General features: G+C 36.7%; 1 non-coding gene across 1 annotated transcript; it reads left to right on the plus strand.

Moving 5' to 3' along the window:
• Positions 1-13,775: 13,775 nt before the first annotated feature.
• On the plus strand, positions 13,776-13,848 carry TRNAI-AAU (transfer RNA isoleucine (anticodon AAU)). Its single transcript has one exon. It is a non-coding gene; the product is annotated as a tRNA-Ile (tRNA).

The raw sequence follows: 13,848 nt of genomic DNA on the forward strand, positions 1-13,848 counted from the left end.
CTAATCATTGTTAAAAGGGCATCCTTGCGCAATGTTGCCAGCGCGAACCACCAGCTCAAACTTCTTGACATGTCGTGTAATAAGACATGGAAATTAAATATTCTGAGCTGGTTTTGTAATCATGAAAAAGATGTGTATCTAACTAAAAAATAACTGTACGCTCGCTATTTTTTTATATACTGACCAGTAAAGGAAGCAGTTAATTACTGCATTTTAAATAGGATACATAACTCACCAATAAAAATAATGCGGGCGAAAAGCGCGAGCTCAAAAATATGTGATATTCCAACCTGAAAACTGGACATTCTAAGTATTTTTTTGTGAACGGGAAGAGAACGAGTACAATAATTGATGCGAGTGCAGGAAGCGAGCCAAAAAATTGTGATATTCCAACCATAAAGCAACATTCTATACATTTTTGTAACCATGATCAGGATTAGTACTGTACTAAACAATAATAATATGCAAGCACAATTCAAAATCTGTGATTTTCGAACCTAAAATGTATTATGTTTTATTTTTTTTTTTAAAAGGGCATATTTCATTTGGAAAAAAAAAATCCTACAGGGATTTTTTTTTTTGGGGGGGTGCAAGAGAGCACAAAGCGCAAGCTAAAATTTTCAAATGCTTAAACTGAAAATGAGTCATTTTTACGATTCTTGTCAGTTTTCATATTTTTTTTTTGCTTACAACCACTTTTAAATTTCAATTCTCATTTTCTTCTACACTAGTCTTATTTCACCTTAAAAAAACAGAATAAAGAATACTAACAAAATAAAGTTATATTTAAAAGGATATAAAATAAACAGGGCGCACCCCATATCCTTTGTTGGGAGAGGGTAAATCTTAATTATTTCTTTAAACAGTTAATCAATCCTTAATTATTAATACTTATTGATAATATCAATAATTATTGATTATTCAATTATTATTTTTGTATTAATTATTATTTCTTGAAACTATATTGACACAAAACAAATACGTTGTTTATTTCATTGAAACTGTAGATTCACTATTGAACGATATAAATTATGATTAAAAAGAAGTAAACATTTTTTCCCCTTTGTTTTGTCAATCTGATCCAAAACAAATATACAATTTAGAAAAGAGATATATAGAGAGAAGAAGTTCCACCACCAAGAATAAACTTAGACAAGGGGGGGGGAAGTAAAAGATGGAGTAAATGTGATATTATTTTTTAAACAATCTATCGCAAAATTAGCTTTCCTATAGAAAGAGGGGGACAAATTTTGTTCACTCGCTCGTTTCAATCGCTTTCTTCTTTCTTTGACATAAATTTTGCTCTATATGCCATGCTTGGCCCCTCAAAGTTTCTGGTTCATCATGCCATTGATATAACCCATTTGGATATGACAAATTGAAGACTGTGTTCAAGTTTACCAAATCTTTTCAGAATACCATTAAGACTTAAAACATTCTTGTTGGCCAAAGAAAATAATACAAGGAAAATCCTAATGGAATAGATATCAACCTTGTTACCGTTCTTTAGAGTTAGCTATATTTAAAGTATGAAAATTGTTGTCAAAATTGCAGTCAGATGTCAAATTTATTCTTGTCATCAAAGCACTATTATCTTGATCATGATCATTATTATTTACTGTCATTATCATCATTAGTCATGATTACAACACATTACCAATACATAATGCTATTTTTCATAACTGATATATTCTTTGTTTGAAAACTCTTGATAATGGTGACAATTACAATTGATGACACTGCTAGTACACTTACTACTGCTGCTGCTAATGTTACTGGTGACTGGTAGTATTTACCATTAGTGTCATTAAATATAAAAAACAAAACAATTGAAACATTTATAATTACTTATTTAAAACAAATGAAAGTACAAAATACAAAATGCCTTGAAAAGGCCTTGAAAATGCCTTGAAAATGCCTTTTAAATGCCTTGAAATTTTAAGGCTCAAAGTCCCCAAGGCCAAGGCCCTCTCAAAAAGTTAATGCGCTAGCCTAAGCGAGCCCTGTTACAACCGATAATGTCGCACCAACGCATAATGTCGCATATTGCGACATTATGCCAAGAGCGTCCGACGCATAATGTCGCAGTCAACGCATAACAGTCAGACCGCAGGTCCCTATGCTAATGAGCAAAAAGGCCAGATTCATCCAAATCATCTCGTGGCTGAATCCTCCTCCTTGCAAAATCTCGTGATTCGTGAGATTTTCTTTCTCTAAGAATTTAATGAAATATTATTGCACCATCAGATAGAGTAAATGTTACTCTTTCATATTGGTCATTTATTTTGTATACAATATTTTGTTAAATAAGTAAATTTCTGGCCTGAAAATGTGCCTCAAAACTGAATTTTCTTCCTCTGTTTTCTTTTGCAAATTGTGCAAAACTTTTTATTTTGAGCCTCAATGATATCTATATTACCATAAAGCTGAACTTCTGTACTTTCTCACAATGCCACTCTTGATATGCGGCACCTTTTAATCGGGTCAAGATCACACTTTTCCCACCAAGGTACAAGACGAGATTTCTGAAATTTTGTACTTGCATGAAATCCAGAGTTCTGATTGGCTGGATAAGGTTCACAGAACAACAGGCGCGGGGTATTTGAGGAGATTACCCCATGGGAAGTGTGACCTTCCCATGAATCCAGGCACTGGAACCGTTGGAATTTGCCAATGGGTGGTCTCTTTGACCAATCAGTGTGCAGTATTCTTGTTTTCAAGCTGCTTTATGTACTTGGCAAATGAAAAGTGTGATCTTGACCCGATTAAACCAATTCTTATTTTGAAACTTATATCATTTTAAAGCATACATATTCAGCTTTATCATGATATAAAAATCATTTGGGCTCAAACAAAAATAAAGTGTAAAAATAGCAGCTTTTGTCAGGTGAAAATAATTATTTTGTAGCATATTTTAGATCAAAATTTTAACCTATATTACAAAATCTTTGAATAAATTCAAACACATGACCTGAAAGAATGATTCTTCTTCTTTACAATGATACCAAATTCATGAAATTCGATGCACAATTAGAGCAGCAATGACCGAATGAAAAGAGGTGTTTTGGTTCGCATCAAGCTCATTAAATATGCAAAACATCTCAAGTCATGAATATCACTTGGATGAAAGAAGCCACTTTCTTGGGACCTGCAGTCTGACTGATAATGTCGTAGTTTTTCTAACGCATAACGTCACATGTCGCAACGCATAATGTCGCAGCAAAGTGTCAACGCATAATGTCACATGTCGCAACGCATAATGTCGCAGCGGTATTTTCTTCAGGACTCGAGCTACAGATAAGATATAAAATATGCTTTCACTAAGTATTTTGAGTCACGAGAAAGAGAATTTGAAAATCAGGATTACTCTTTGTATGGATATTTATCGGTTTATTGCCATTTCGTCTACTGCCTTTTTCCCCACTATCGCATGATCTGATATAATTTCGTCTACCATTAGTTAGTCAACAACTATCAACATAGTCCAATAACCATTTGTTATTATTTTATATTACCATTTCGTCTAATAGCCAGTTGGTCTAATAGCCGTTTTGTTTATTATCATTTAGTCTAATTGTATTTTTTTTCAATTGGTCCAATATCTACTTTGTCTACTCTCATTTCTCCCACGTTCCATTTGGTCTAATTTGGTCTAACTTCAGTTGGTTCGCTATCACTTTGCCTAAACCCATTTCGGCTAACAATCATTTGGTATCGTTGCCATGGGTCCAATCACCTATAAGTCCAATCACCGGGATTTTCTTCAGGACTCGAGTTACATAACAACACAATTGACGGCAGCGCGAGCCGAAAAAAATTGATTTCGAATCTAAGAACAGGACACTCTTTTAATGTTTTGTTAATCGTAAAATGGATGGGTAACTAGGTATCTTCCTACATTAATGTTAATAATGCGAGCAGAAGTTTTTTGATATTCTAATATGAAACTGGATAATTCAAGCACGTTATAAATATATAGAACAAGCTGCGTATCTCAATTAACTTGGGTGCTGAGTGCGCGTTTTTTTAGATTTAGACCTAGAATTTAGGCATTTTTAATACATGTTTTAATCATTTCATTTTATTTCCGTTTCACATTGTTGTATATAATGAACATATCATAAAAATAAAGAATATAACAAAACATAACATTTTATAAAACATAATAAGGCCTATACATTTGATAAACACAATTAATAGCATTAAGCTGCCTTAAATGATTTTTTTTTGTATTTTAGAGTAAAACGGAGGGGCTGCCGAAAATAAGCAATGCTTGTATGTGAGGCCAGCCCCAAAACATACTTTCATTACTTAATTTTACACAAATGCATAAATATAACTTCGTAATAGTAAAAACAATAATAGTAATAATTATCGATGTACACTTTGAAAAGCAAATCAGAACTGAAAAAGCATAAAAATATAAAGCGAGAGCGAAGCGCGAGCTAAAAAAACCTTCATATTCCAGTCCGAAAAGTGGTAAATTTAAGCACTTTTTCAAGCACTATGCATGAAAATTCTGAAGTGGATGTGGATGCGAGCGCGAAGCGCGAGCGAAAATTTTAGCCTACATAGTACATGGTGATTTTTTTACCTGGTTGCTAAGAAAGCATGAATGCTTGTAAGCAAGCAACCAGAGAACCGACTGCTTAAGGTCCTCTCCAAGGGACTAGCTGGTAGGCATAATGACTATTATGCCTTACCAAGGGACACTAACGCACCAATTAGAAATTAAATGCATGTCACCGGAATCAGAAATCCCCGTTTTACCGACTGAGCTATCGCGCCTCTTTTGAGACATGAAAGTTTTTTTTTTTTTTCCAAGTCTTCACCTCACCCTATTTTATTCTCTTCTGTCTCCTCTTATTTTTCCTCATTTCCCCTCCTATCTTTTCCCGTTTTTTTTCTTTTCTTTCGTTCCCCTTCCTTTTTTATGTTGGGGGGGGGGGCGGGCCTTATCCTGGATCCGCCTATGCCCTGTCGGCGGATGGTAAAGGCGTTTTTTTGCGCTCGCGAGCTGATCTGATCCACAAAGCAGGAGTAGTACTGCAACAAGTCGGCAATGATACATAGAGTCACCGTAGAGGTCTAGTGCCAGTAGACCATTATGGTTATAAGATGAAATGAATATGCCTATTGGACGAAATGATGATTGGACGAGATGGTGATTGGACCCATGGCAACGATACCAAATGATTGTTAGCCGAAATGGGTTTAGACAAAGTGATAGCGAACCAACTGAAGTCAGACCAAGTGGTTATTAGACCAAGTGGCTATTAGACCAAAAGGTAATAGACGTGGTGATATTGGACAAAGTGGACATTGGACCAATTGAAAAAAAAAAATTAGACTAAATGATAATAAACAAAACGGCTATTAGACCAACTGGCTATTAGACGAGATGGTAATTAGACGAAATTGTTATTGGACTATGTTGATAGTTGTTGACTAACTAATGGTCGACGAAATGATATCAGACCATGCGATAGTGGGGAAAAATGCAGTAGACGAAATGGCAATAAACCGATAAATATCCATACAATGAGTAATCCTGATTTCCAAATCACTTAATTCTCTTTCTCGTGTCTCAAAATATTTAGTAAAAGCATATTTTATATCTTATCTGTAGCTCGAGTCCTGAAGAAAATACCGCTGCGACATTATGCGTTGCGACATGTGACATTATGCGTTGACACTTTGCTGCGACATTATGCGTTGCGACATGTGACGTTATGCGTTAGAAAAACTACGACATTATGCGTTGACTGCGACATTATGCGTCGGACGCTCTTGGCATAATGTCGCAATATGCGACATTATGCGTTGCTGCGACATTATGCGTTGGTGCGACATTATCGGTTGTAACAAGCCCTAGCCTAGCACATCATAGGCGGATCCAGCTTTTGGCGAAAGGGGGGGCGCACTGCCGAGCGGCGCACATATTTTTGCACTTCACCGGCGCCATAAAAGAAAATGTTGAAAAAGGGGTAAAGTCTGACCCTGTCAAATGCTCTTTTCAAAATGTAGGATTTCCAGTCATGCCATTTTGCATGACCACACGCAGATAATATTTCCGGGGGGGGGGGGGGCAAGACTCGAAAATTTGGTGCACATCTCACATTTGCACATTTTTCATAGTTTTCATGAAATGTAAAGGGAAAAAAAATGTTTTTCACAACAGCAGATCGCGAATGTGAAATAGAATGAAATAGAAACACATGAAATTTTTTAGTATACTGACCTGAAAACAGGAAAAAGGTGCATGTTTAGGACTGTTTGTAGTAACTCATGAGGAGGATACATATCTCACTACACAGATAATGCGAGTGCCGAGGGTGAGCTGAAATTTCTTGATATTCTGACCAGAAAGCTTGATATTCTATGCATTTTTGGTACCAATGATTAAGATGGGTATCTAAAAAATCAATAGATGCGAGCGCGAAGCGCGAGCGTAAAATTTTGATATTTCGATCTGAAAAAAAATGACAGTTTAATGGACGTTTGAAATGAAGAACAAGATTACATCCAGCAAAAAATTATTGCAAATCGAAGCGGGAGTTCTTTTGACGTTTAGTCCTGAAAAAGGGACATTCTATTCACCTATTTAATCATGAAAAGTATGGGGTTTTGCTACAGAAATGATGCGAGCGCGAAGTGCGAGCTGAAAATTTTTATATTCCAATCTGAGAAGCGGATAATTTAAGCACGATTTTGAATAAAGAACGAGTTGTGTAGCTCAATCTCAATATACGACTGGTTGCGTAATTATACACTCCCGGTACTAGCAACGGGTTTTAGCAAAGTTTTGGGCTAAAATATCGAATCATCTTCATTAAACACTATAGTAGCTGTCTTAAACTAAAGGCCATAGAGGTGGCACAATGTGGAATGTGTAAAGAAGAAAAGTGACTGACCTTCTTTTTATTGAAGCATTGGAAAATAAGATCAAAATTAAAGGATTTGCTCTACGCTTTTGTATGATTCTGGGATTTTTAAAATAAATTAAAGATTTCATGACATAAAATTATGTCATTCTGTGGGCAACTGCCCCGCCCCAGTCCACTCTGTAAGGGCATGCGATAAGCTTTGTTATGACCATTCAACAATAAAATGTATAACCAGGTGCCGCTGATCATTCTTGACCGGCGCCGATCTAGATTTGGTTGGCAATAGGCCCTTCTTCATTATTCTACCGGCGCCTATTTATTGGAACCAGGGGACGCTGATTATTCTTGACCGGCGCCGATTTAGAACAAGTAGTGCTGATTATTTTTACCGACGTCACGTAAGATTCAGGCAGCGGCAATTCATAATTGACTGGCGCCGATTTAGAACCAGGAGGCGCCGATTATTCTTGACTGGCGCCGATTTTTAACCAGGTGGTGCTAATTATTCTTGTCCGGCGCCGATTTAGATTTAGGTGGAGCTGATTATTCTTGATCGGCGCCGGTTAAGACTCAGGCAGCGCCGATTTATAACCAGATGTCGCTGATTATTCTTGACCAGCCCCGATTTAGATATAGGTGGCGCTGATTATCCTTGATCGGCGCCGGTTACGAACTCAGGCAGCGCCGATTTTTCTTTACCGGCGCCGATTTATAACCAGATGGCGCCGTTTATTCTTGCACGGCGCCGATTTAGATTTAGGTGGAGCTGATTATTCTTGATCGGCGCCGGTTAACTCGACTCTGGCAGCGCCGATTTATAACCAGATGGCGCTGATTATTCTTGTCCGGCCCCGATTTAGATTTAGGTGGCGCTGATTATCATTGATCGGCGCCGGTTAAGAACTCAGGCAGCGTCAATTTTTCTGTACCGGCGCCGATTTATAACCAAATGGCGCTGATTATTCTTGTCCGGCGCCGCGATTTAGATTAAGGTGGCGCTGATTATTCTTGATTGGCGCCAGTTATATGCAGGCAGCGCACTGCTGATTATTTTTAACCGGCGAAGTTGTTGGGAAAAAGGTAGTTAAAAGAAAAGATTAGGAAGATGACATGATTGTGCTTTGCTGGGGGATAGTCTTTCCTTACTGTTGCTAATATTATATCAGTGTATAATTTTTTTAAGCGGCGCCTTTTCTTTTCTTTCCATTATTTTTATTTTTTCAAGCAGCGCCTTTTCTTTCTTTTACTTTTTTTTTTTTGAGCGGCGCCTTCGGCGCCGCTCAAATATTAGGGGGGGCGCGCGCCCCCTGCGCCACCCCCCTGGATCCGCCACTGCACATGTCTTGCCATTAATGGCAGCTAGTTTGATCAAGGAGATATCACCTCTAGAGGTGATATCTCCTTGGTTTGATAAGTGTTTAAGAATTGGATATATAGATCTAAGCCTGTAAGGCCTATGTAACTATGTATGGGTACCGGTAATTTGACGATGCTAATTCATTCTGAGCAACTAAACGCGCATGCGTACTCTTGATCCGAAGACGCAGGTCATGAATATTCATTTGTTGGTCCAGAACTCGGTGGGAAAAATAATTTCGCACCCCGCCAGCCTTTGTTTAGCTACCCTATCTGATGCAGCGAGACTACTTACAGTTGGTGCGAAGCGCAGTATACACACGCGGTACGCGGGCATTCACGCATCTCGATGCATTAGCCAATCAGCCATCAGTTCTATCGAAAATTACACACAAAAAAACAGAAAGTCAAAAAGGGGCCTAAGCTTTCGATCCTAGCAGAATCTTCGTCGGAGGCAAAATGACAAACATATAAAGCGGAACAACCATAATATAGACCACAAACAAGCTACAGCAACACTAGAAACAAGGAGACAAAAGGGGCATTAGTGAGTAGAGAAGACCAATAAAAAAAAAACAGACAGCACTCTTCTCTATCAAAATAAAGCTCGGGGGATTGCGCGATATCAATACGAGTCGAAAGGGATGTGTGAAGAACACGGGAAAGCTGTTTTCGGCATGGTTTTATCAGGGAAGTGTTCCTGGTTTTATATAAATACCGAATCGACTCGTAGTTATTTTTTTTTTACTCGAGGGTTGCTCCCTCTCTCGATAACTTCCTTTTTTTCTTCCTTTCTCCTCACTCCTAGCTTTTCTTTTCTTTTTTTCTATCTTGTTTTGATTTTGTTTTCTACCGCGCCTTGAATAGGGAGGGGGCGCAGCCGCTTCTCCCCGTATGGATCCGTCGATGGAGTGTGACAGGTGTGTGAGGGGAGGGGCGAACTGAAGGAGTTGAATAATTTTTTTTTTTGGGGGGGGGGTTTACTAAACGGCGACCACATCCCTTCACTGTGGTGCTCATGTACATGTCGTATGTTTTTTTTTAATAATTATTTTTTTTTTACAATTTTATAATTATTCTATTTACAATACATTACAATTTTATTATCCATTTCACAGATCTTTTCCTTCTCATCCTCTTCCTTATTATAATCCCATGATAATCCTGACTATTATTGCTCGTATTTCGGAAGTCCAGTTTAACTCAGACCATAACTCTGTGCTAAAATGACCGGGAAGCTGAACTTAACATGGTGTTTTCTGTGCCCTTTTCCATGCTTTATTGTTTTAGTTATTATTCCTAGATGGATATATGAATGATTTGAGTGTCAAATGAGTGGATAGAAACTGAACTGGCTGTTTGAGGTATCATATAGTATGTTTCCCTATATTAAACAGACAACAAGGGTTTAAATCGAACCGGCAGTTCAGAATATGTGCCTATACAGGTCCATGCGATACCTAAGAAGTATGTATTCACAAATTAAAGCTTCGAAAACAACATTTTCTATCTGACTTAATGTGTATAAAATTAAGCGTTACGTCACTACAAGCTGTTACACAGATTAGGGCAGAGAAAAAAATACTTGAATATGTGGAAGGAGTTGGTCACCTTCCCAGATTAAAAAATAGCCTAATCCATAACAATAAATATATTAATTCCTGTTGTTTTATTTGTAATAAAACTTTGTGATGATGCAATAATGATCTTTGTATCTTTATTTACTTTCCAATTACATAATATATGATTTCACGAAGTTTTGCCGTTCTCCGCAAATGCAACCTCTTATAATTTGGCACAGGGTGATGCGCAGCGGTGGACAGGGTGCAGTCCCCCACAGGAACTTTTTACTATTTTTTTTCAAAAGTCACCAAAAGTGAGTGAAATTATTTTATTTCACTTTGGAAAAAAACAAAAGCGCCCCAATGACATTTTCTAAACACACTGACCCCCCCCCCCCCCCAGCTAAACTTTCCTTTACCATGCTTCCAAAAATATTTTATATGCATGTTTTAAAAAGTTCTTACATTTTCATTTATAGTATTTGTGAGAACACAGCAGTACTTTTGCCAGTCTCATCTGAATTATACGCGATTACTGTCTTTGAAAACAGCTAAGATGAATACTCACAAAATTACTTACAAAAGTACCTGTTAATAACTAAGTTTGTTGACCTCAAATGATTGCTAACCTTGACTTACAAGGTTGTTGTGCATTTTATGTTATTTGTCATCAAATACATATTTATTACAATAAGTTTTCCCGTGTGCATGTGTACTTGTTCCTTTTCGATTTACAGACTACCGTATTCATCATGTTCACATTGCGCAATTTTCGATAGAATAGACCACTGTCAGTGGATAGACCATAGAGATGTATACTAATAACGCTAGAGGGCGTACTTCGTCAAATCTCTGTGATTACGCGGAGACCGGCCGCCATTACTCGATAGGTCTTCGCAGCCTGCCATGCGCGTACATTACCTATGGGGCATGTACAGTGATAGCACAGAAACGGAACAAAATGATGACATACGAGCTTGAAAGCAAATGGAAAAGCAAAATATTGTAAATCGCACTGGATTAAAGTTCAAATTAACAAAGAATCTATCAAAACTAAGGACAAAACTGCCTATATAGACCTATCTATAGGCATTATATCCTACAAATAATACAGTCCTACGATAATATGATCCCCAATCGTTTTTGCTTTGGTCATAACATTTCGATGTATCATATATATGACTTCTTTTTTTCTGATGATTTGGAAGGGATGAATATTAAAAATAACATGCAGCTAGGCCTAGGCATATCGTTCAAGGTCCTGCAAATTTAACATGATCTCAGTTCAAGTTGACCTCAGAAATTTCATAGGCCCTTTCACAGTGTCTGATGCATCCGAGACACAAGTGGGACAAGCTATCGAAAATAACACGATTGCATTTTTTTTTTCAAGCATAGTTTCCTAATTACTATGATGCTGATTGCTGATAATTTATTTCTTTACTTTTGATAATTTTTATAATTCATTTTCCATATAGATCTACACATAGAAATCATATATAGAATATAGAGCCTAACTCCTATCCCCATGGTTTTAAACGTCGATGTAACCAACATCACAATAACTCGTGAGTCATAAAATGACTTTTATTGATAATATTTGAAAATTATTTATGCATTAATTGGTCCAGTTAATTGATAAGTTTATTATTTAAATTTCCAATGCTGTCAACCAGCATCCGGTCATATTGATTACTTATATAATTACGTGCGAGCAATTAATAAATGTTTGTTGACAGCAAAATTTGCATATCAAATGCGCGCATGCAGTATAGTACAATTTTGCAATGTACAGGAGGCCATGGGGTAAAGTGTAGGATGTTTACCGTGTATTATTGACTTGCAAACATTTCAATATTTCGGAGAGTAAACAAATTACAATGCGTGTTTAACGCAACATAGAACAATTTCACTTTGATTTTCTGGAAAGTCTTTGATTCACTCCGGCTGAAATGCTATGCAGATCGGCAAACCGTCTGAAATATTCTGTTGATATAATTATGGCCGGAGTTTGTGATCCTATAATGATTGGACCAATATTATGTGAACAAATCAAGGATAGAATAATAAGAAGGAGAGGAATAAGGAGGAGAAGAGAAGAAAAGGGGCGGGAAGACTGAGGATATTTGTATTATACTACAAAGATTGTTATTACTAAAACTAAGTGTAAAAAACCAGTTGATAACAATATCATGAAAGAGATCCATAAATGCAAACTTAATAAACTTATATAAAAATGGTTGCAAAATTGTGAGTACTAAAACCATACATAATATTATTTGAATATTGCAAAACTGAAATACTTGGAATAAGATGTTATACAAATTTTCAGCTGTTGAGTGATCATCATAATTACCTGTCTTGAAATTGTCTTAATTAACTGTGTCTGTGTTAAATTTATGGCAAAGATTTCCAAACACTGCATGGCACCGGCCTATGTCATAAACCGGTAGACATGCGTTTTGCATATTCAGTTTTGTTTGTCACTTTAAAAGTATATCTAATTTGATCTTCTAATTTTATTCTTTTAATTTCATTGGCTATATAGCCTATGGACCTGAGTTTGATTATTCAGGTTTGTTTTATAATAAGGTTTTCACGGATGAACAAAATTATAATATCATTTACATACGGGGCCGCAGAATGATTTTGAAACAGGGGGTGCATAAAATCACAATCATTTATTATGTCATGTTCATTTTCACTGTAGGGAGGGATCCATGCAGTCGCGCCCCTATTTTATTTTGATCATAGCGTGTCAAAGTAATTTTGATTGGGTGCGCATGACACTTTAATTACACCCACCCCTTAAAAAGCGAATAAAAAATCGATTCTAGAATGTACACTGGTGTAACGCCAAGAAAAGTAATGAGATACCCTTTATACTATATACTTGCTATTATAATAGCGCATAATCAAAGATCAAAACACTAACTTATACAAATTATTGTTAATGATATATTTCTTACAAATTAAAGCAAGTTACATATAGTAGGCCTATATAGAAATTAAAATATTATATCCAACATGAACAAATTGGTCATGAGAACATCAAGTAACGTGAATGAAGGAAATGTGGATAAGGACGATGCAGTTAAAGGTAGGGATATCCAGCGGAGAAGATGGGCTAATTCACTGTCTTTTGAATTAATTGTCAATTTTTCCATTAATGTACGTTTATATTTTTATTTTAAACTGATATGATAAATATTATTATCTATTATCATCTAAAATAGGCCTATAAACAGAGAGGTAAATGCAAAAATTATAAGAGAATTTCATCCCGAGAAGTCAGGTATAAATGCCAAATTCACAGCATAATCCCCATGTAATCACACTAATGATTAATTGAGATGCAATTTGTCATTAATATTTTCGATCGTAATGAGGTTGGATTCTTTTCTTCAAGAAAAAAGGCCGGAGACGGCATTTCTTTTTCACAGTGTTACAACGCACGAGCTATGTGTACATCCGGGTACTTCTGTAAATCAAGACCTATCGAGCAATGGCCGACCACGCTCCGCGCAATCACAGACGTTAAGTATACGCGCGCCTATGGCGACTCCGCACTCTAGCGTAATTAGTATACATCTCTATGGGATAGACCCACTGAACTAGAAATACGTATTTCTTGTTCAGTGAATAGACCGCGCTGATTGGCTATCGAAATGTATCGAGGTTTATGCACTTCCCACCAACTGCATGTAGTCTCGCTGCGTCAGTTTCGCTTTACGTAGACTATGCGGGGTAGCATTTATTTACCTTATAGTATTACTGAATCGAAATCCCTAAGTGGGTTTCTCGGTCGTTTAACCTTGTTTTCATGTAAATTATTTCCGTGATTTTGTTTTGATACATTTATCTCCACTCTAAATCGGTCCCTATTTTTTTTGTCAAAAAAAGTCTTCTTATGCAGACTAACTAAAACATAAGGAATTAATATGTAATTGTCCATTAAGTGTGCAACTTCGGTCTGTTAGCTCAGTCGGCAGAGCATCGTGCTAATAACGCGAGGGTCATGAGTTCGAGCCTCATATAGACCA

The sequence above is a fragment of the Lytechinus pictus genome, chromosome 3 (assembly GCF_037042905.1).
Source record: "Lytechinus pictus isolate F3 Inbred chromosome 3, Lp3.0, whole genome shotgun sequence".
Taxonomy (NCBI): Eukaryota; Metazoa; Echinodermata; class Echinoidea; order Temnopleuroida; family Toxopneustidae; genus Lytechinus; species Lytechinus pictus.